Below are 25,725 nucleotides of genomic sequence, written 5' to 3' on the forward strand. Positions count from 1 at the left end.
AATATAGTATCAAAAGTCAAGAAATAAAGCTATTAGTTGTTTGTGTAAGTAGTTAGTAGCTAGTGAGGATACTGCCTTTGAAGAATAATCTGTGTATTGGCAAACTTGTTTGAAAGATCCATCTGTGCCATAGTTTCCATATCTAAGCAAACAACAGCAACAACAACAACAAAACCCAACCATGTAATTCTTATTTTCCATTGAAATATGAAATCAGTATAAAATAATATGAAAATAGTACCCTGTATTAGTTAATGGGTATATATTAGTAAGTTACTTCTTGGTAATGGTTTGAATTTGTAAGGCAACCCTTGTCCTTCATAAGTTCATTGTGAAGACATTATAAAAATAAACCATGGGAAATAAAATTTTCTAACCTTTGAAGAGTAAAATTGTATTTGGGTTTATGCAATTAAGAGAACAACTTAATATGTTCCTAATTCTTTCTAAATTTTTCCTATAGTGCTATCATTCCATTCTGTGAATCCATTTTGGAATGTTACCATAGTGAGTTCTCAGGTGTTTGTCCTTTGTATATATTGATTGGATTTAATTATTTCGCCAACCAGAACTTGCTTACCTTTCTTTTGAAATACCTCCTCATATTTTTCTTTGTAGATTATACACCTTAGATCTCAGCCTTTGTGCATGTTATAGGTCAAGCCAATTAGGGCTTTGCATTCTACTAGGTTTCAGTGATCAATTCAAGTACAGGACATATGACCCAAGTAGAACAAAAGAGATAGACTGAAACATAAATGACTGTTTCTGGTAAAGAGGCTTATACACTTGTTAATGTACTTAGAGTTATCTAAATATAAATTGTAGCTTTAGAATTGTATAATGTGATATGTATTAGAACAAAAACTAAGATCAAAGAATGAAAAACTTAGATTTTGGATGCACTGTTTAAGTTATCAGTACAGATATGTTTGCCTTGGTTTTGTAGCATAATAAATTACCATTTAAGTGCTTGGGGTTTTATTTTCTGTCACTTGTGCCTTAAAATATACATTTGACCACCCCTGCTAAGTCTGATGCTTTATATATAACTTAGTCTGAATGTTATATCTTTGAACATATGTAGGATAGTTACTGGGTGAGCTAACATTGACAGTGGACAGAAAGAAAAGAAGGGAAAAAACTGTTAGGGATCTGGACATGGAATAACAGAATATGTTGAAATGGAGTATACTTTTCCTAGAACAGTAGTTTATTTCACATTTAATTACATATATGCTATTCTGGACTCTCAGTACTCAAGATTGAAAGATAATTCAGCATAAAAGCAAGTCTAAGGAATGTATATCAAATATATGTTAGAGATAACATTTTAACAGAGACCTGAAACTTGAGATCCAATGTGACTATTAGACCACCGCACAGAGAAGGCTATTATGTGCAAAGCAATAACACATGCTAAGTCTTTAGGAGTTCTTGAGTTATGAGTTCTTTATCTGAAGCTTGGCAGTGGAGATATGAATATATGATAGAAGAAAGATTTTACATAACTATTACTCCTTTGTTCACAGAAACGGTAAGATAAATGGTTTGTATATTTAGAAACTACTTTATTGGAATATGTATTTGTACCTCCAGTGGGGTGTCAGTGCAGCATAAATAATATTACCTAAATATATTTTCTGTCCTCACAGAGGATAAAATCTAAAATGAGTCATTTTAATATGAGGTAGGGGAATGAGATTGGAGCAGCAAGCCTGACATATTTTGTCAAGTGATCGGATATTTAAATCATAATACACAATTACAAGTTGTATATTATGAATAATCTATAAAAGTAAAATATAAATTGGATGTTTTATAATTATAAGCTTTCTCAGCTAATAAAATCAGATGCTTCTATTGTCTCCCATGATACATCTTCTTGTATTCTTTTGCTAACAATCCTAGAATTCACACACTTTCTTCACCACCTAATTGTCAGCTTTCCTATCATGTTCTTCCTTTAATATTTAAATGTCTTGTGTGTGTGTGTGTGTGTGTGTGTGTGTGTGTGTGTGTGTGTGTGTGTGTATACAGGCGCACACACGCACTCATGTGCATGTACTTTGAGTGTCAACAGACTTGTAGGGGTTCTAAAGAAAGGAAAGATTTGCCTGGATATTCACTCTAAGTTAAGCATAAAAGCTAATGCTCAATTGCAAAATAATTGCAAACTATGTTTTGAAAATACTTTGCCACCTTAAAACTACTTTCCAAAAGTCAAGTGTTAACACTAATCAGATTCTATTCATGTACATTAGTATCAGCTACCTATAATCAGGGTTAACTCTTTAAAAATACTGATGAATATTATAGCTGTAGATGATCAAATTAACAGTGGCCATTGAAGGTCAGGGGAAATTCCTATTGTAATTTAAAAATATTATACTCAAATATACATAAAATATTTCTAGGAAAAGATAGGATGTTATGATTCCTGGAATGTATGTTTACATTTTTTGAGTTTTTTTCTTTGTACAAAATCTAAATTTAATAAAACAAGTATTATGATTAATTACTTCTGTAGGGGATTTGATTGAGAAAGATTTTTTAGAATGTGTAGAACATCTGCCAATTCTAAGTATTAAATTTAGTAGATTAAGCATTCTCTAGTGACATGAATAGCAAGGAACCTATGGTAAAGTATTAAATCTAATGTCACTTAGAAAATGAAGATGAACCATCCCTGCTATTATAATGTGCTAATGGGGGAAATGGTTTAGTTTATGATTAATAAAACATCTGCATTTAAGGAAGCACTTTGAATTTTGCATTTTGAAGGCTATAGAAGAGAGTCCTGGTAGATAAAGTAGCAAATGATATAATGTGCTCAAGCAAGCTCCATACTTAAGCTATGTTTCCAAATTTATAAATCAAACAATAGATGCTTAGGAGAGAGATGAATATTTCATAGATAATGATTTGATGGAACAAATTAATAGATACTTGGAGAATGGTTGAGATGTTACATCATAATTTCACACTATTTGTATTACTGTCATGAGAAATTGACATAAGAACCACATGTCCCTGACACTTGACAACTCATTTATTTATTCCTACATGGATTATTTTATTCATTTAACAGACATACTTTCTGAGCAATTATGGTCTGTAGGCCTAGTCTGTGAATAGGTGAAACACCAAAGTACAGAGTTAGAAAAATCCTTCTAAGGGTAAATAGGAGAATATGGACTGTACTGTTTTGGGATTATTTATTAAGCTTTCACTATATCATTTAAGGTATCCAAATAGGCATTCTGAAAGTCTTAGTAGCTCACAATGCTGAATTGAAAATTAGAAGAATATGGGTTGTTCAATTAGGTTGCAAAGTAGACTTTGGACCACCCTTAAGCTTTCTGTGACTTACCCTCTTTCTCATAAAAAGAGTATAATGCTGTAACATGGTTTGTTCTAGTATCCCATGGGATCAACTGTCCTGAGAGCTTCTAGATATTCTTCTGTCTTCACTTCCAATTTCATTTCTGAAACACTGGAATTATAGATACATACTACTGTATGTGGCTCTACATGGGTTCTAGAGATTTGAACTCAGGACCTCAATTATTGTACAGCAAGTAGTGTACTCACCGGTGGTGATACAAGTTTTTCTTTCTCTATAGTTTTACTTTTTTGCTTATATATAACCTAAAAGCTCTAAAATTTCATTTCATGTACATTTCTTTAATGACTAGTAGTGATAAATATATTTTCATATGATTTTTGGCCATATTGATATTTTATTTTGAGAAACATCTACTTGAATTACTTACCAGGTTGCCTATTCTTGGATGCTAAGTTCTGTGAGTTTGTTTCATATTTTGACTGTTAAACTCTTATATGACTTACAATTAGTTTTTCTATTCCATTGGGTACCAGTAATGCAAAATTCAAAGTCTTAGAATCCCTTTTGACGGAATTACTGAGCTAATCAGTCATTTCAATCTTAAAGCATATTTTACAGTGAATTACCTGTTAGTACTTCCTATTCAGCATCACACTTAACTGAAAAGAACATACATCTTTGATTCATAAAAAGGCTTTCTATAGAATGAATGAAGCAAGAAATGAAGAGGAAATGGAATCATGGGATAATATTGGCTTTTCTTTAAAAGATCTCTGATCCAAAGGTCTCCAGAATGTTTCAGGAACATTAAGTGTTTTTCTTTGTAGGATACATTTTTACTAGCCAATTAAAATGAATTTTCCTTTATACTAGGCATATAGCCTGTTGTTACATTTCCTAAAACTCATTTATATCTTCATGAACAAAAGAAACCAGATGTCTTTAGATCAAGTTTCAAATTATTCAAATGTCTTCTCATGACAAAAGAATTTGTTCAATTCTTTTGAAGAAGGAGATCAAGACACAGATGGCAGCTCCTGAATGAACCCAGATTTGGTCATTATAGCATTTCTGCAACCTTCTTTGCTTCTTCTATGGTTTTTCTGAAACTGAATTTCAGTGTTCATTGATTCCTGCTCTTCCTGTCTTTTGAGAAGGAATACTGCCTGTATTATTTGTTTGAAGCAGGGTTGGCACAACTGAGTTTAGACCTATAGCTCATAACTTGTTATTGAGAGGGTACAATAAATAGAAATGAACATTTACACAGACCATTAGAACAAGAGAATTAAACGGAATAGGTAAGCACTATATAATGAACACAGATTAAGTTGTCAAATAGAGCACATTTATCATAACACAGTCAAGTAAGGATAACTAGATTAAAAATACCAAACCATAGGCTAATACCCTTAACCAAGATGCTATTTGTAATGGTCTCCACTTTCATAAGCAAAATTTGACCTCACTATGTATATTAACCATACTTAAGTGTAGTCCCCATGCCCAGCAATAGAGAGGCAGAACTAACTGAACTCAATGGCATCTTTTGCAGACTTTTTGCCTCACATTAGTTCTTTTTTCCCCCCCTGAGCACTTTTTTTGTCTTACTTGTATATATGGTTCTTATTTTGTAATTTTAATGAGTTTTCTCTCTGTGTGTTTATGGTTATTTTCCTTTTTTAATTTTAATTTGTTTTGCTTGGTTTAGTTATTTGTTTGCCTGTTTGCTTTCTAAAAATAGAAAGAAAAGTAATGGGATTGTGTGGGGTGGGAGGTGAGGAGGATTGCAGAGGGTTCAGGGGAGGGGAAACTATGATCACTGAAACTCTGAGAAACCCACAGGCCCTGCTCACACTTTCAATAGTCACAGGGCACAAATCTAGGTAGTTTTTCACACTGATGTGCTCCTAGCACTAGAACTTGCCGTGTGTGGAGATCTACAGTTAAGCCACCTGCAAGAATGACTAAAATAAAGCTGCTTCTTGTAAGATGTACTAAAATTGTTTAGATTTTTATGTTGCTGTGATCTGCAAGTCTCACTGGGCAACAGTTTTATGAATTAATTATAGTATTTCCATTAAAGTTATTTCATTTCTAGACTTTGGGAATCTTCCTTTTCCTCTCTTTATATGAAGCATCCTTTAGCATTGGAAATTCAAAAATAAAAAGACACACAGAGAGATAAAATAATTCTACAATTCCAGTCATGGTAGAACAATATGTTTACATTCTCCCACAGCTACAAATTTTGTATTCTAATAAGGTTTCCCATTGGAAAAGTCTATGTCTCTTAGATTTCTAGAGTGGAACATTTTGTCCTCCAGGTATTTTGGAAGCTATTTTCCGGTGCTAATGACTTGACATCTGAACAGTTCAATTTTTCAGTGTCATTCTCATGTGCATATTCTACAGAAGACTATTTGGTATGGACAGAAGCAGGCTTGTTGTAGGGAATGTTTTCCTAGTGCATATCTATAGATGTCCACATCATTAGCAATCTGTCAAAATAAAGTGGATCCCTTTGAAAGAATATTCCTAATAATAGAATAGTAGAATTTTATTTTAGATAGATAAATTGTAGTTTATTCATTTAACTAATTTATTTTTTCTACCACATTGAACCTCCTTGACATAAATGTATGTGACTTGTTTTGGCAATTACTCTTAGATAAACATGGTAGTAATTGACCTTCCATATGCATCTTCACAATACTTCTAGTACATTTTAGCTATTCTTTACAGAAGAGAATATTTGTGCTTAGATTGCTTAAGAGACTCTCTCTTAAGCTGGAGAAGGACAAGGATCAAGTCAAAGCTAGTCTGTCTGATTCTGAAGCATATATTTAATATTGTTCATTTATAACAGCATGTAGGCTAAAGTATAGCAATAGATATTCCCAAATATGGTGGTTTATATAACATATAACAACCTCATTTGAATTTTAGTTTTTTACCAGACACCTCTCCTAATTGAGATCACTTATAAATGTAATTTCTTCCATTGTCAAATTCCACCATGACATAAGAGTATCATTTCTTTCTTTTTGGACATACATTTTAAGATATAACATGTAACACAGATCTCACTTGAATCTCTGTTCTAGCCTATGAGAAAGAATACAGTCAGAAAACATGTCTGGAAATTAAGTAATTTTTTATTTATAATGATATGAAGCACAAGATGTATATACTTTACTTTTTTATATACTTTTGGATAGTCTCACACTCACACACACCTTAAAGAGATGTTAGTAAATGTTTTATTTTCTTAATTTATTTTTGTGAGAATTTCATATTTGAGAATTAGATGTATATCATTCTGATACCTTCTCTCTTCAGTTTTTCCTATATCCCTTCTACTGCTTTTTAAATTCATAGCCTCCTTTTTTAGCTGTAGCTATCACACACACACAAACACATACACACACACACATACACATACACGTGTTCATAAATACAATTTGCTGAGATCACATAGGGTTGTTCATATTTATTTTAAGCTGACCCCTTGGGATTGGCTATATTAACATATTAACACATGATAGTGTTAATAGATGAGAATCTTGGCACATGATTGGATCATGATGGTTCCATCCTCAGAAATGTAAAATTTGACCTTATAACAGAAGTTCAAAGGCTTACTCTCTCCCTCCACCAAGTGTAAATGATGAAAAGTATCTTTGAGGCATCTCATAAGTGCTTATTGGATATCAGATCAGCTAACACCTCAATACTGGGTTTCCTAAATGTTACCTCTTGAAAGCATCACATTTCCATTCTGTGTAAATTATATAATTTGTGGTACTTGCTGTAGCAGATCAGGTGGATGAAGATACAGAATTTGTGAGAGGTTTTAGCACATTACTGAATGGAAACTAGGGAGAAAAAGCCTCAAAAGACAGGCAGCAATCTTTTGTATCATCATCTACATATAGAATATAAAAACTCAAGTTGAAGGCATCAATAAGTAATAGTCTATTGCATAAATGAGAATAGCCTGCCTTACATATTTTGGTTATTGTAGGTATTGAGGTTTAGGAGTAATGAACTTTATATAGCAACTTGCTGATTAACATATTTATGCTAAGTATTTAAACATGTCTATGTTTAAATAGTTTTCTATCTCTTGAGGAATTTGGCTTAAGGAGCATTAATTAGTTTAGTATTTCTATCATAGAAGAAATTTTTATTTTTGCCTGGTTATTTCTTATGTTCTTTTCTTATAATATTGACATTCTGAACCACTGAATTAATTTGCTTTAGAGTTTTATTCTTATATGCATGCATTAATGAAACATTTCCTTTGATGGGCATTTTAGTTTGAAAGAAGAACTTGTTCCATGGATCATTCTCAGACTTCCTCATTTTTGTCTCAGTGTGTGTAAGTGTACAGAATGGATACAGCTGGGGTAAGGATGCAAGAATAGCCCATGGTTTATAGTAACCTCACAGTTATCTCACATATAAATGGCTTCTTCGTGTATTCTTGTAGTGACTATTAGTACTGTGGATTCATGAGGAGTTTTTTACCTTACAGGAAAATATATAGTAAATTAGGTCCTATGTATAAGTATCATTTATAATTTCTTTCTAAATCCTTGGTGTTTGAATGAAAAGTTCTTCCATGGGGCTAGAGAGGTGGCTCTGCAGTAAGAATGATTATTGCTTTTGCAAAGATCTGAGTTCAATTCCGAGCAGACATGGAAGTTTCCAGATGCTTGTAACTTTAGGTCCAGGAACTCTGGTTCATTATTCTAGCCTGTGTGCTGGAAATAGTTATGCACATAATATACATATACATTTGCAGGCTGACACTCATATACTCATATACACAAAATAAAAATAAACACACAAATAAATAAAAGCAAGTTCATCCACAGTTCGGTTCATGTGCTCATACTTCTTCAAGAAAACATTTTGAAGGCATCAGAAGACTGAATCCTGTGGGAGAACAGTGACAATTAATGTAGGAACAGTGAAAAATCTTTCTCTATATGACTTCTCATTTGAGGGTAGATGTGAGGGTGGACAGGTAGATGTGTTATTTAATCGGATATGAGAAGTGTGGAGGTGGTAAACTTAGCAAGCATTTCTCTTATTATTCTCCAGAACTAAGGCTGAAAATGTTAGTCATCCTAAAAGTTGCATGAAAGTGTTTGCTCTGGAAATGGATCGATGTATTGGACTGTTCTTTAGATGGAGCAGGCAACCCAGTTAGTTGCTTTAGGTTTATTTCTCAGAAGAAGAAAAAAAAAAAAACCTAACTTGTTCCTTAGCCCAATGGGACAAGAACACATTCTTTTGTACACTTCATCATTACAAGAGCAATTTCCAGAATTCATTTTGATTTATTGCAACTGGACGTAACTGTCAAGGCCACCTTCTTAATTGCCAATGATCCCAGTTGAATTCTTATGCTGAAATGGTGGTCACTAGTCGCTGTTTTTATGAGGTGTTTGGTAGTTTACTTTGGTTTGAATCAGTTTTTATTGCACAAATATTGTCAGAAGATGTATTATCTCTACCAGAGTGTCTAGTGCTCAATATACAGGTTATCTCCACAGTGACAGCTCTGTATCTTCAATGTCAGATGCACTGTTCCCAAGTCATACAAGATTTACACATTCTATTATACTTCTATTGAACAGTTCTTAATCTGCTCAGGAGAAAACATGCTACAAACAGCAAATTTTATCCTCTTGAATTTAATGGGAATCTTTCTTGGAAAAAAATGGACAATTGTATTAGAAATTCTTCAGCTATATAGAGCTTATTTTGAAAAGATGATAGAAAAGCCCAGAGTGTAGCTGATACTTGAATATTGCCATATATCTGAGTTGTTACCCTGCTCATTTACTGACTAGTCCGTTCTCCCAAATACTAATAATTCCATGGAATCTTGTCTGTATTATCCATATTTTTAATCACAGGAAGGGAGGTTTTATTTACAGTGGAATTTTATGCTGAAATCAGGTGGCAAAAGGCATGTGAACTTTCTGGACAAGTTTACTGCATAAACTTGTATTGATTATATTTCAAAGAATGTGTTTTCAGTCGCAGCACTCCTGAATTTGTGTAGAAGTAAGTTGTGTTATAATAAGGTGCTTCAAATATTTTATCTTTCCTGAGATATATTTGAAATTAAGAGATAAGGCGGTAAAACTTTCTTCTACATATTGAATTCGGGGGTAGATAAAGTCTCATATTCAGACTAAGTCATTTTTCTAATTGCTGCTTCTCTCTTATGTGGTATACATGTCAAGTAAGCAGGTAGAGGTATTTGGATATTTGTAGTCTCTGGGTTTGTACAGGAGATATAGTAATGTTTACCTTGATGATGAAAATGATATATACATTACAAAAAATATTCAGTATGTACTTGTTAATTGTGATGAAACTTTGACGTATAAAGTAAAATTATTTAAAACTCCTCTTCATGTATTTTCTCATCTTAGTTTCTGTCTCCATCTAGTTTTTTCTCTCCATGTCATATTTATTCTTTTATTGTCATGTCTTTTTAAATACATCATGTGAAAATGTTAAGTCTTGTCTCTGTTTCTCTGGAGTTAATTCTTAGGTTTTATGTCTTATTTGGTGTATTTATCAGTTGGGCATCTCTTAAGCATTTATAATTATATTTAGAAGTGTATTATTCATGAACACACCCAGGAGGACTAAAGAGAAACAAAACAGATGAGAAAGAAATAGTTACAGGAAAAAAAGATGAAAAATGACACTCAGTATTTATGTTGATAGGGCAATCTGTTGTACACCACATTAATGTACACTTTGGTAAGGGTGAAATAAGAATTCTGGGTTTTAAGAATTACTATTATAGTTTGAATTGTAACTATTTTAGATTTGGAAAAATCAGGTAATAGCTATAAGGTAATTTTAAACATCACCAAACACTTCTTTTTAATTACAATTTCTAGGCATGGCATTCCCTAAAACATTTAAGCTATGTTGATACTTTATATGGTATGTTCAGGGTGTCCTAATAACTGCTTTGAACAGCATTGTCTATTTTGGGTGAATATTTCGATCCTTCTTCCTCCACTCCTCTGTGTCGTAGTCTTCAGTTTTACCTTCCCTTTCTTCTGGTAGACAATTCCTGCCATTAACATTTTAACTGCCAGGGATGTTACAAGATGCCCATTCCTATAGGTCAGCACTTCTGCCTTGTTGAAAGCTACCATAGATAGCACTTACGCCTTATCTCTTTCAAAAAGAAAGACAAGCCCCAGGAATGGCTATGGCAAAGCAAACTACTTGGAAGTTAGCTCAATATGGTCTCTGAGGACACTTCCTTTAATTTGCAGAAATAAATACCATGCATGCCTCAGTGTTACTTGGTATGGTTTGTCACTTTGCATTCTCAAGCATTAGATGTGATGTGCTGCCTTGCTCAGCTCCTCATCAGAATGCACTACAATTTGTCCACTTCAAACCCACCAGGAAGAGAGGGCATTTACTTTGACATTTTCTCTTCAGCAGCAGCCCAGTAATACTGCACTTTATGTGTCAGGTTCTTAATGAAATACTTTCCTCTTATTTCTTTTACCTACAATCAGATGGCCTGGGTCAAGGTTAGTGCTAAGCCTGGGCTATTTTTCTTTTTCCCTATTGACAGACTCCATATCTACTGCTTGTATCCAACCTACAGCGCCTCTGCTCAGGCAGAAGAAAATGTGGTACAAAGATTGGTTTGGGTCCAAACCTATTGAGATCTTAGACCTTTTGCTGCTATTCTCAGAGGCACTTCAGTAAGCTCTCAAGCAGTATCATGTCAACTGTCCCTCCTCCAATTAAAATCCACCACCAAATGCTTCATCTCCACTGATGTATGGAAGGCACAAGGCATTTAAAGCCTATCAAAGGCCTGAAGGTAATTCAGGTTGTATGCATCTATTGTGTTGGTATGCATTATTTCTTACATAACCCCCAGGGAGGAGTATAGAAACTGAGACTCTGAGAGGTCAGTTTTTTTTTCTGAAAAAGTTCATTCAACATGGTAGCACGAAATCTAGTTGTGGCAATTGTTTAACATTTAACTTTTTCTGGACTAGATTACCACTGTTTAAAAATAATCATCAGTTCATTATTTACTGGTAGCAAAGATTTGATGAACATTATTCTTGGCCACTGTTATGCTGAGAAATTTGTAAAAGATGGTAAAATGCAGTTTAGCAGTGCCCCCTCCCCCGTCACCAAGGATTGCATTTTAAGTCTCATAATAGGTGTCTGAAAGGATGAGTAATGTTGAACTCTGCACATAAATCATGTCTTCCCTATATAAGGATACCTATGATTCAAGATTAACTTATAATTAGGGATAGAAGATGATAAATGATAAATAGAAAAACGGAATCATAACTGCATATTTAAATGTATGAAAATGTGCTCTCTCTTTAAAGAAAACTTTTCATGGTTTCTCACTGGCATATTAAGATCGTTAAGGTTGCTACTCCTGTGCTTTAAGACATTTTTAAGTAAAGTAAGAGTTACTTGAACACATACACTATGATAACAGACAGTCATTCTGATAACTAAGTAAGGAATGGATGGCTAACTTGTAAAATATGCACACACCAAACAAAGGGTAATTCATGCTCTAGGCAGGATGACATGGAATGTGAAAGCAATGTAAAAACACAAGATAGTATCATGTTATTTAGAATGGCTTATCATTTAAAACTTATAAAGTTTATTTCTGTATTTTTTCATTTAATATTTTAGAGCCTTCTTGATAATTGTTAACTGTAACATTGAAATAAAAATAGTGTATAAAGGGTAACTACTATTTTTATGCTTATAAAATATCAGATAGGTTTTCTTATATCAAATAAATATTTAAAATATTTCTTCCAATGAGATAAGAGACATGTTAATAGTGTTAAGGGAACCCAGAGAGGGTACTTAGCCCAGTCCAAGGATCTTAGGGAAAAAAAAAATTAACCAAAGTGTCCATACAAAAGAGGAAAACCATTTGTATTCATTATCTCTCTTGTTCTCTTCCTCACCACCTTTTTTTCATCTACACACATACACACACACACACACACACACACCTATGTCTCTCATTTAAAACATATTCTTCTCTGTCTTTCATGCTTCCTCTGTGTATCTCTAACATGACAATTAATCTATTGTATTCATGCATTTATCAAAAATTTATTAAATACTAAATCTGTGTCAGTCACTGTTTTACAAACTGGGAAGAACCTGGGAAAACAACAACAACAACAACAACAACAAAACAACAACAGCAAACTACACTATTGAATTTTATTTCCAAGTGTTCAAAGAAGCAAAATCATTAAATAAACATATATAGAATAAAATGATAAGAGGTGAAGAGTGATACGGAAGAGAAGGAAATAGTTCAATTCAATTGAATAGGTCTTTATACCAATGGTGAGCCTTCCAGTGCTGCATGAATACATTGTGTTTCTATTTCTGGATCTGCCTTGATACGCTCTACTGGAGTAGTGGAATGTGATTTTCTTTGTATGCTCCAAGAAGAAGACCAAGGTATTAAGGGTTTGGGGCACATCATCACTGAAATGAGGAGGAAAAAATAATGAGCCTAGTGGAAACTTAGGACTTAACTTGGTTGTTGGAGGTTTTTTGTTTGTTTTTGTTCTTTTAAAAATAGGAAAGCCCAAGCCCTATGCAACTTAGTATATTAGAAACTTATGACTCCACCTACATGTACAGTAAGCCTTAACCTGAAGAGTATAAGTCCCTAGTTCCAATTCTGAATTTCAGAGAGACTTAAGCCACTATCTGGAGCTAATGCCTGTATAATAGTTGTGTCTTTGTGGAAGAAACCTTCATACTTCCCTGAGAAATTTTGAACACAGTTGCGTATGTGACAACAAATCTGAACCATTGGTCAATGATTGTGTGTAAAATGTCCTATTTCATGAGAAAAATATTTTTTCCTGCCAAAAGAAGTCCATGGACAAAACAAGTACTAATACTTTCACTTGGTTCTGGGCATTTGAGAGCTGTAAGGAAACTGACCATATCTTAAAATTCTAATTGTGGTCATATAAAAATTAGAGGGTGACCCAGGCTGCTTTATAAATTATTACTGGCCTAGCTCAACTGTCCAAGGGCTGGAGTTTATTGACTCATCATGACATCTCTGCCCCCTCCTCCATCTTCCTCCCCTCTCCCCTCCCTCCCCTCCTTCCCTCTTTCTTCCCTCCCTCTCTCTCTCTCTCTCTCTCTCTCTCTCTCTCTCTCTCTCTCTCTCTCTCTCTCTCTCTCTGTTTTATAGAAAGCTAAAAATTCTGAACTTAAACATTTTTCATAAATAATAAGAGACTTGTGAGGGGGCTATCAATTCTTTGTTAATATCAGCATCAGCATAATTATATGTAATCTTGGAAAAGATTTAATGGCCCTTGACATTTAGTGCTAAATCCCAGTAGGCAAGGTAGGTGATTACTGTGGTTTCAATCTTTCTTTTCCTCTTTAATATTAGAGTAGATAGCAGTCCTTTCACATTACTGTTAAGATTAAGCTAAACAAGACCTATGAGTAAATATACTATGATATAAATATACACGTACTATGAGTAAATGTGGCTCAATAAAAACTGACATACTTTTCAATCCCACTGTGACAATGAATATTCTTCAAATTAGAATTGCAAATCTCAGTCTATTTAATGCATTTGTCAGTTGCAACCCCATACTGATAAGGCAATGTTAGCCACTAGCTTATATTATGCACTTGTTTCTTGATAATGATCGAGAGGATCTGAAAGAGGAAAAGTAATTGGTAGCCAGACTGGTGATTTCTGGATTGATACGCGTGACAGTATAGTTAGCCATTCAAGCTGCATTCTTCTGTTACTTGCTAAATGACTAACTGGTGACTACAAGGGAGAAATATGCCTTGTGACTTACAATGTGAGTTTGGCATATGACTCTGTTAATATCACTTTCAGAATCTGTGTGTAAAGTTCAAGTCAGAAAGGTTCTGTTTCTAGTTTCAATTAACTACAAACAAACAGAGCTAAGATACCTAAAAGGCACTGGCTTTAAGCTTATCTTTAAGTCACTAATTTATTTGGCCAAGGGCCTTATGTTTGCAAAGCCATCCCCTTAAGAGCTGGGGGGAAACAAGTGAGTGGCATGAGCTATAAATGAATTGAAAATTGCCTTCTGTTCCAGCCCAGTGCAATGGTTCGTGCTTTGTAATGAGCCCTAGTTGGCAAGGTAACTCATGTCACCAGGAGGAGCTCTCCACAGACTGGTCCATTTGTCACTGCTGTCTGAAGGACACAATGAGCTGGGGAAGCTGGCACTCTGCAGAATTTTTATAGTGCTATGTATGCACATTGGTCTCTCTTATCAAAGTATAATTCCATAATACCCACAAAATCCCCAATGTTTAAATAATTGGAGAGTTGTGACCTGACCCGACCAATGTTTGGAGAGTTAATGCTGGCCCTAAGATGTTAACTTATGAGAGCAGGTTAAGCGAGAGGAAGAAAAGGATGGCTGCTGAGAGTCCCTATTCGTGATGGAGTGTGCATCGGCATTGCCCTTTGTCTGGGATGCTTTGGTGTGTTCTGTGTAGCTTCGTGTAGTGATTTTTCAACTTGGAGTCTTTTTATTTTCCATGTCCTCACCCTCCTTCTCAAAGAGGACAAAAAGAATAAAGGGTGACCAGAATCATAACAAGAATTTAGTTGCAGTAACTAGGAGCCAGCGTTATGGAGTGAGTTCAGCTATTTGCACTTGGAATGGTGAATTGTTAAAAGAAAAAAAGTCCTTGGGGGTATAGATCTGCTGGGAAACAAATTGGCAAATTAAACATTTTAAAGAAAAATGGCGTTATTATTTTCTGTTATTAGACAAGTAGCCCATACTCATTCTAACCCCTTCAAACAACACACACACACACACACACACACACACACACACACACACACACACACACACAAATAAAAAAACAAAAACAAATTGTAGAGATCAACTATAATAATCCTTCTCCATTATATCAGATTACAGCATTTGTTAGTATTTTGATTTATCTCCTTATTTATCTCTCCATAATCATTGCACATTGGTAGATTTTCACCAGGAAATCTTTCTGGAAATGCAGTTCACATTTAGGAACTTAGATTCTTATACCCAAATTCTTCTAACACAGTACTAATTTACACTGCAGTACCAATATATGCTAGCTTAGAAAGCAGCTGCTGGTTGTCGCTGTTTATTGTGCAATGGCCATATGCTAGACAGAGAGTGTTCTAAGTCTCCTCTGTCTCTCTTCCTTCCTTTACCCTGCCCCCCTCTCCTCTCCCTCTGTCCTTTTTCCTCTCTGTCTTTCACTGTTTCTGTCTGTCTCTGTCTCTCTCTCTCTCTCTGTCTCTCTCTGTTTGTCTCATATGCGTGGGTATGTAAGTACATGCTTGGTTGCATTCTCATTATTGCTTGTGTGTGTGTGTCTGTGTGTGTGTGTGTGTGTGTGTGTGTGTGTGTGGTGTTGTGGGACAGGATGTTGAACATACTAAGCAGGGGCTTTTCCACTCACCTAGGCCTCAGGCCCTGCTCTGAATACTTATTCCTAAATAGATGGAATTCTCATAAAACTCTGCTAGAGGCAAGCTGCGAACATTTATTTTATAGGTGAGAAAACTGAGTTCTAGAAATGTTACAAGGCTATTAATGAGGTTAAACTAGAATTTTAATAAGGCTTTAGTATGGTAAGAAGAAAGTTTCCTGTCCTTTCTACTCACACTCCTCAGTTTCCTCTTTCTCCCCCTTTGTCTTCTGGCCTTTCTCCTTCCTGGTTGAGAGAAATCAACCAATGCATGTGAACATAAAACACATTAGAGAGGCATAGTCATGCAATTCTAAGAGAAATATGGAAGTTTATCTTTAGTATCTCTAAGTAAGTATCCTTACATTATGCTCATTATTAAGCAAATATACATGGATGGATGGATAGATAGATAGACTGATACATAGATATATACATAGACAGATAAGGCACAACATTGTCTTTTAGGAATTATGAGCTGAATTTGAGCTCCAATGGAAAGGAAAACTTGCATGAGTAACCCTCCTTTCTGAGTCTGATTCTTGCTTTCTATTTTCCTTACCGAGTACCAGAAGGAATACTGTTCTCTTTCAAATAAAGTGCTCCTGCAACTTTCCCATGTTAGACTGGATTGTGAAGATAAATGTACTTAAGGGCTGTCTGTGGAGTTGAAAATCTATCCTTATTTTCTGTGGTACTTTCATGAAGTAGCAAAGCATGTTTAGGAATAACATTCTGTGTGTCCATTGGTAGGTCTTTTTCCCTTTGCAGCTTAATTTTCTTTCTCTAAAGGAAGGCACAGAGGGACAAAATCACATTTAAGGACCTTTGAGATCTAAGAGCCCCATGTCTACTCTTAAAAACCTTCCAGCGCCTGCATTTGTGTTTTACTTAGGATTCTTTCTTATTTTCCAATTTTCCAGGGCTTCTCACAAGAGGTTAACCTTTGTGGTTTACTGTTTCTAAAAAAACTTCTGTAGGAGATTTAAAAACATATCTATATGGTATATGAAATTTGAGCAACTTGGTAAGCCTCCATAAACCGAGAAAAGGAGTTACCATGCAGTAGTTTGAATTTTCAGCATAACTATTTTTCTGTCAGTTAAGTTCGTTGATGGGTTCATTTCCATGAGTGATTTGGGAACAGAAATACCATGTGATGTTCCCCCAATGCCTCATATTTAATTAGCGTAGATGACATTCTGGAGTCCTTATCCCTTAACCCCTAGATTAGAATGAGTTTTCCAAGGTCTGTTTGTGTCAACATAAGACCATAGTAAAGATCTGGGTAATCTGGTATTAAATTGAGACTCATGCAGTTTAGTAAGTTTAAATAAAGATTATGGCTTCCTACATTATAGATAATTTCTGAATTTCGGGTTATGTTTTCCTTAATTTCTCAGACACATAGAATAATATTGAAGGTGATAGCAGTATTAGTAATTTTTGGCTACTAGATCCTTCCTTTGTATATTATTAGGGCCTGTTTCAAGTTTACATATGTATTCACATGCTTAATCTTCACAATATCCCTGGGAAGATTACCAATATTTCTGTTATTTTCATAGTAGAAAACCGAGGCATTGAAACATAACATAATTGGCTCAAGATCAGACAACTAATATAGTACTGAGCTGAAATTTCAGCCAAAGCAATTTGGCTCCAGAGCTTAGGCTTTTAATCCACCATATTCAGCTTACAAAAGAATCTGCTTCTCATTCAATACCTACCAATAGCCAGTAAAACCAAGGTTCTATGAAAACATATGTTAGAATGTACAGTTTTGAAATTATTCCCAGTATGTATTATAAACAGGTTAAAAATATATCTAGAATTCTAGAATAGTATGAACAACATCTGAGATCAACAGTCTTAAGCAAAGAAAAAATTGTAGTCAAAAGGGAATGTTTAGACCCAGAAGTATGGAAACTAGAGCTAGGAACCAAGTTCCCCAATGAGAAAACAAAGCAAAACAAAGCAAAACAAGAAACTTAGGGCTTCTCACTGGTATAGGTACTGTAATCGAGGGCTTGAAGATATTCTGTTTTTCTCTTCTTCAGTGAATAGATGACAACAGAACACATGGTTTTCAGAAGAGCAATTAGTTTCCCAGATGGGAAAGGCAACAGTTGAGCAAGGTGCTGTGAGGAAATTCTTCTTAAGGTCTCCAATGTAGACAAGGCACATTTTATTAACTTAACAGAGCACAACTCAAGTAGCATTATAACATTTTGTATCTATAAAAATACTATCTAACCCATTTTTAGTAGTGTGGTAGAAAAGAGCAAAGATGTATTAAAAATGCATCAAGGAACTGGAAAATGGACATTATACAGATTCAACAGGTTTATATATGTGTGTGTGTATACATATATACATAAATGCATGTACATGCAATAACAATAGATGAAAAAGAAAGATGTGATTTTGAACAAGAATAGTGGAGTAACAGGTGTTTGGAGGGAGAAAAAAAAGAGAAACATTTTATAATAAAATTATTATCTCAAGAATAAATAGCAAAACTGAAGAAAAAGTAGCTGATAGAGTTTAAGAGAATAATCTTGAAGTTATTAGAACAAAATTGGTAATTTGGTGTCTTAGCTGTGGTAATCAGATCACTTAACATTCATTTTAATATATGTAAATGATATCTCCAATTCCTATACATGAAAAATTCTTATGAGTTTTTTTTTTAAGTATTAAGGACATGTAAGTTTTGATTCCATTTTTCATTGGAGATTTTACTTTAATAAATATCAGAGAGCTCTTTCTTGACTCCATTAGCTCAGTAGCAGCAGAGGCATCTGCAGGTTAGCAGCCAACATACAGCTCTTTGTCTATGCCCAAGAACTACACACCCTTGAGGTGACCTACCAGGAGATGGTCACCTAGATCAAAGCCCACGTGGCCCCACTGGGAGGCATTAGAGGATGAGGCCACCCTAGGCCAGTGTGGTATAGAGGCCCTGACCACTCTGGAAGTAGCTGGCCGCATGCTGGGTGGTAAAGTTCATGGTTCCCTGGCTTGTCCTGAAAAAGTGAGAGGTCAGACTCCCAAGGTGGCCAAACAGGAAAAGAAGAAGACAGGCCAGGCCAAGTGGCAAATGTAGTACAATCGACCTTTTGTTGTGCCTACCTGGGGCAAGAAAAAGGGCCCCAGTACTAATTCCTAAATCCTGTTGTGATCCTGCCAAGTTAATAAAGCTACTTTGCCCAGAAAATAAATAAATAAATGAATTAATAAATATCAGAGAGTCAAGACTGTAAGTAGCTGTCACTAAATTAGTCTTGTATTAATTTTTTCTTGATCACAATTTACTGAAGGTTTAAGAGTTGTTTTGTTCCATTAATTGTTTGTATTTTGAGAGTTTATATTTTATTCAAGATGATTCAAGATCATGTTGTAGCCTTCCTATTTTCTTCTTGGAATGCTGAGGTCACAAAGTTTGGACACTGGAGTGTTCTGTGGCTCTTAACTGTTAAGGTTATATGTGGGTGTATGATAACTGATTCCAACAATATTTTCATATCTGTGCTTGATTTTTGCTGTTTATATTTCAGGTTGGGACTGAACTTCATATTATGTTTCCTCCATCAGCCCACCACGAAGTTCATAATCTCCTCTTTGGTCTCTCTAGATTTGAAGTTCATGGGTTGGAATGGGGTACATGTGATAACTCTTTACCGTCATATTATGGGCACATAGCAGAGGTCCTAGACTATCTAAAAATAATTGTTAAATATGTTATTATTATATTGAAGGCACAGGAAAATGAGTCAGAGATGTCTGTACACTTCTTTGTGGACTACCCAGCATGCATGTTTGTTGTTGAACATGTGTTTTGTGATGGTGATTGTTTAAAATTTCCAAGACTAAACCTCTAGACATTAATTATTTGCTGTTTACATTCTATAACTGCAATTTATAGAATATAAACTGTGGGTGCCAAAGTTGGATGGTAGAAATTATACTTTTTCTAGTCTGAACATTTTAGTGACAGTATATATTAGATCCGTGAAAGTCTATTGAATTAAGTAAGAAAGAAAATTATATGTTGTATTTGGATTTTTAAAAAAAAAATAGACATTGATCACCTTCTTGCACTACCATATTGTACAGCTCAGGATACTTGGGGTCAGCGATTAATAATAAACAGCTCATGAATTGATTCCATTACTGTAACACTAAAATAAAACTATACAACTGCAGTCTCAAAGTTCAGTGTTCTTATCCACACATTCCTGTTAGCACTAATCAACAACATAGGGATTTGTCTCAAGAGCTACACCTCATTTTCCATTCAGGAAGCCATCTCAGAGTTTGTATAGTTCTTAATGAACTATCAGTCCCCGACTAGATTTCGTGTTGGCCAGGGTCAGTGTGTTTGGGAAATCCTACCATGTATTAATGCACTGAAGTTTTCTTACAATTAAATAAAGCACAAAAAGAAGAACATATTGCCAGGTATTTTTCTTCCCAAATTTCAGGTAACTCGAATTATAAATATATATGGATTTTTACAGTTCTGTACAGGAGATACCATGAAAGTAAAACAACATACTTAATTATAGAAATATAGAAGCTGTGGAAAGGGATTCACACTTGTGAAAGTGGTGCTGGATTTCAGGGGCTGGAAGGATCATTAAGGAAACATCTTGCAATGACAACGTAGTGGCTTTTGAGACTAGACTTCAGCAATCCCCTTTCCCCGCAGCTCTCCCTACCTATTCACACTTCCCTTCACCAAGCACTATGGTTAATTAGATAAGCAGTGCTCTTATCTCCATGGCTAAATCATTTTCTTGACTTTCTGTGCAATAACGACTCTTCTGGGAGAAACGTGATAGGGATCATAATATGATGAATATTTGCATGCTTACACCTTGGGGAGAAAGATGTTGGTACTTGATATCATGGAAGTGGACCAGTTTACTTGGAAAATGGCTTTGAAAAGTATAAAGTATGTTTTGAAGTGTGTAGAGGGATTTATGCTGTCCTTAATATCAAAATTTTATGTTTTCATAAATACATGTTTATTTTGTAAGCAGTACTTCCATAAAGAAGGAAGTGATTGGTAGTGTTACATGCCAAAGATTTCCCCAGTGAGAAGACTGAATTCATATTTTCTTTATGATTTAAAACAGTAATGAAATATGACCCTTCCATGCAGTGACCTGCATGGCTTACAGATTGACCTAACCATGTTGATGGAGAATAAATATTTTTAGAGAGAGAGGGAGAGGGAGAAGGAGGAAGGGAGAGAGAGGGGATGGAGGGAGGGAGGAAGAGAGAGACAGAGGTAGAGACAGAGAGACAAAGAGAGAAGGGGCAGACACCCATACAGAAAATCTGGGATTGGGTATGGCCATCTGAGGGAAATGTATGAATAATTGTCTGAAAACTCTGCAAGTTTATTATATACAGCAAGAAAGAGAAGTCAGGTTAGCTAATCTCAGTAGGAGGTCTCTGTAGAGAAGACATCTCAGGTTGCTTTCATGGAGGGGCAGGCTGCATTTGGTAGTTTCTGCACACACTGTCAACATTCAGGAGGAAGAAGCTGCAGTTGATGCGTTCTGCACACACTAGTTTTAGCTAAAGGTCAACAGCTTGTCAGCATCTCTGTTCAGACTGGAGAAAGCTCTGCTGAGCCTGACCTGGGGGCTTTGTCATTCCTAGGTCTGAGGCACTGGGGTACTTGACATGAGCTATATGCCTGTCAGCGATACACTCAGGGCTTCATCTACTCTCAAGGTTCTAGCCGAGTTAAAAGTAGGTAGTCTGTAATTGTGTGCCCTTTCTCCATTTCTCTACTTGGGATATTTAGAATATAGAATATCTATGGTAGACCTTTCTGGCTCTGCTATGCTAAGTGTTGCTACATGTGGAAAAGTTCTAGGGTGTGAAAGGCAACATGGCCATGTTCCAACTAGTTCCTCAAAATGAACCTACCTTATAGAAAAAAAAAATGTGAATTCCCTTGTGAAAACAGACTTTGGCCAGCTTCCATCTTTGTATTCAAATGTTGCAGCATTCTCACCAGAAGCAGTGTGACTGGGGAAGGAAGTGTACTTTTTTTTGTCATCTCCCACTATCTTAGATCAAGGGTACATAGCACATAGTCCAGTTTGGCATCAGCATAAAGATTGTCTTGTTTTGATCCCAGAACTTGATGTAGGAGCAAATCAGCTCAGAAGAACAAGTCAGTCTCAGCAACATCATTGCTGAGCAGAGCTGAAGAAAAATCACTTGTTTGGGGAAGCAAGCACACAAACAAAACAACACTCTGATGCAAGACCTCTTCCCCTTCCCCAGTTTTTCACTCCACAGCTGTGTTTTCCAAGCTGGTAAATCTCAGCCTCCCAACTCGAAGTTATTATTGCATTTGCCCTGCTTTTTTTATTTTTCCTTTTCATAGTGTACATATTTTTTTGCAATTAAACAAAGTGATAGATTGCATTATTTAAACAGAGAGTGACATTTTAAGGCTTCACCTTAAAAATGGGTTCGGATATTTGAATCTTTCCAGGAGTCAAAATCCCCTCCTTCTAAAACATTAGCCTATAGAATATGGATAAGTTTGTCTACTGTAAAGTTACTCTGAATACATAGTAGACACAGACATACTTCTGTTCCTGCGACTAGGACTTAGTCTGATTTATAATTTTATTTAAAAAAATCCTTGTTTGGGAAGAGCTTGTTAGAAGCCTGAACTTCCTAACAGAAAGAAGATGGCGACTTTGGGGTCCTTATAGGAATAAATATGAAAAAGGGTGAAGATCCAAAGTTCCTAGCTTTGGTTCAAAATCTAACAAAGATAATGAAATTTCTGAGTGAGAACCATGCTAGGAAATGCATTTGATTCAACTGCTACTGTTCCCTCTGTGCTTCTGACCTCAGCTATGCACATCCCTGCTGCTAAAACATAGCTAGGTTTTTGTTTTTGTTTTTGTTTTTGTTCTTTGGCATTTAAAGGAAGAACAATAGAAAGGTAAATAAAAGAAGAGGGTTCCAATCCTATCTTTGACATTTGCTGAATGATCAATCCCACCTAGCCATCCAGATCAACCAAATGTCCCTGTCTTTAGAATTAGTAAAATAATCCTTGGCTTACAGGCAATTCTGATCCAAGCCAGGATACCAAATGTTATGAAATACAATGCACCCTGCGTCCAGGTAAAGGGCTATCTGGCTGGGCCCATGCCAAAGTGCCCCCTGAGAAATCATGCCCTGCCACAGACCTGGCATAAGGGTGGCATATTGGGGTAAAGAGAGGAGAGTGAGGACCTGGAGAAGGGATAGAGGCAGATATACTGGAGCAGAGCCATGGGGGCAGAGAAGCAGAGTGGGTGGAGGTAGGGTGTGGGCATTTTGGGGGTGTAACACAAAGAACAGAAAGAAGGACAGAAAGAGAAAGAGAGAGAGCTGGGGTGACAAGTAGGCTTTTAATATTCCTCACCTGCCCTTGGCAAGCAGATGATGAAGGAAGTCCTTGCTAGGTCCCTGGGAGGAGCCTAGAGGACTTGCCTGTAAGTCAACAATAATACCACTTTAATTGTTTCATGGGCGTGTTGTATGAATGCCTCAAACATGGGCATTCTAGAAATCTTTGAATGGTGCTAATAAAACTGATATCAGACTGAAGTTGTTGGATGAGCTGAGAGTACAGCTCAAAGGTAGAATGCTTGTGTGATGTGTGCAAGGCTATAACTTTGATCTCAATCACCGCAACACACAATGGCAGCAACCAAAAAGGGTGGCATAGGCACACTGTTGTTCTTTAATGGTTTTTGCATATACCCATAGAATTTAATATCCTTTTCCAAAATACTTGCTCAGACTTGGCTTTCTGAGAGAAAAAAAGGCACTTCAACAATTTCAGCATTCTGTCTCTGAAAGTATGAGCTAATATTTTGAGACTGTCATGAGGATATCTTTTGTTTGGGAGAGGTGTTGCACCTGCCACTGTGTCAGTGTAAGTGTCCTTCCAGGATTCATTGATCTAGGGAACAGCAGGTCGACTTGAAGTGCCATTTTTCTATGATGTTTTGACTGTGGTTGATGGAAGCCAGCTCTTTATGATACCACTTGTTAGGTGCTTATAATACAATGCCACACAACTGGGTGATTTGAATCATGTTGTCCCTCCTGACTGTCACAACAACCCTACCAGTGCTTTGTTATCACTCTGGAGAGGTGGCTTAAAGCTTCCTTTTGTGGTCATAATGGAAGTGCCTCTATATACCTCTTCAGACCGTGCTAACTCCAACTAAGAAAAGTCATATACTCAATTATAATTTACCTTAATATATATCAATTATACTTCAAGCATGTTCTCTCTCTGTTATATGAATTAACTCATTTATTTTCACTATGATTCTATGAAGGAGAAACTAATGTTGCCTTGTCTTTACAAACAATAGAACTAAGATTGATGAGAGGTTAAGTTACTTTCTTAAAATTATATGATTAGTAAGTTAAGTCTCAAACACAGGTAAATGGAGTCTACATTGTTTGCTACTAATCACCTTGTTTGACCAGTCTTGCTCCAGGCAGATTAATTTTTCCCTAACTGATGTTTTGCCCTTTTAATAGTCACTTCCAGCTCTACTACTGTGCTTTATCACTATTTAATTTGATGGTTGACCTACTTGCCTTGAGGTGCATCAGAAAAATCCTGAAGACCTAGTTAAAACATGCCGAGATTCCTGGATTCTGATTTAGGAGGCCTAGGATTAAGAATAAGGTGACCTGGGAATTTGTAACCCTAAAAAAATTCTTAGGTCCAGAATCATCACTACAAGAGCTTGTTTGAGGGTTTTTGCATGGAGCTCAGCTACTTGTATATGCTTGGCTGAAACTCTATTCCAGGGAGATCATCTTCTTGGACTGACGGTGCAGCTTTGAGATTGATTCCCATGGAGTGTTGAGGGAGAAAGGGAATATCCTCCTAGCCAGCCAGAGCAACAAAATCAATGCTGGCCTTCAATGGGGTGTCAGATGTCGTTGCCAGATTATCCTCACATCCAAAGAGCCTACTTTTGAGAATCTTGAAAGATGATCTTGTTTTCTCTTTTCGCAAAACTGCCTTTCCTCATTTACTTAAAAATTCAATATTGTCATTTTAATCTACTTAAGCATATACCTCTTCCAGTGATGTATGTTTAAAGCTATATCTTGATCATATGCTTGAGCACTAATAGATTGGCACACAGGTGTGATTTTAAGAATTCACCTCTAATTAACACCCCCGATGGCTGACAGCCCTCCTCCATTAGCTTCATCCCTTAAAGGCTTTAAGTGCTATTTAACTTGATTAAGGAAACAGAAGTTTGAAGCATATTTACTGCAAGAATGCTTAATGAGAGCCAATATGGTTTGGGAATTAAGTGCATACATTTTTAATAAGACAGACCTGAGTTTGAATTTTGACTTTTGCTAATAATTAGCTATGTAATTGCAATCTAATAAAGTTACTTCTCTGATCACCAACCTTATGAGACTGTATATACAAATTATGTGTACATACACATGCACGTCTGAATGCACACACAAACACACAATTTGTATCACCATAAAACTAAAATACCAGGGATTTGAAAAAGCGTGAATAAGGGCTGATTTGTGTTAATGGTCCTAAATGATGTTCTTCATACCTCTGACACACCAAAAATAATTAGAAAAGGATCTATGGGGTAGTATGTACATTGGTGTCTAAATATCAAACCAGTGAGTGACTATATGTTCATTTTAACCACTGTAAATGTTTATTCCATTAGTAGAATGTAAATCCACTAACAGAGATTACT

General features: G+C 35.7%; 1 protein-coding gene and 1 pseudogene across 2 annotated transcripts in view; both read left to right on the forward strand.

Moving 5' to 3' along the window:
- Window positions 1-25,725, forward strand: part of IL1RAPL2 (interleukin 1 receptor accessory protein like 2) — a gene marked incomplete at both ends in the record, with an annotated part of 1,190,107 nt that overhangs the window by 140,123 nt on the left and 1,024,259 nt on the right. The gene's annotated exons all lie outside the window — the stretch shown is intronic.
- On the forward strand, window positions 14,894-19,091 carry LOC308415798 (ubiquitin-like FUBI-ribosomal protein eS30 fusion protein; annotated as a pseudogene). Its single transcript has 2 exons — window positions 14,894-14,935; window positions 18,704-19,091. The product of its transcript is annotated as a ubiquitin-like FUBI-ribosomal protein eS30 fusion protein (transcript).

The sequence above is a fragment of the Micromys minutus genome (genome assembly GCF_963924665.1).
Source record: "Micromys minutus genome assembly, chromosome: X".
Classification (NCBI taxonomy): domain Eukaryota; kingdom Metazoa; phylum Chordata; class Mammalia; order Rodentia; family Muridae; genus Micromys; species Micromys minutus.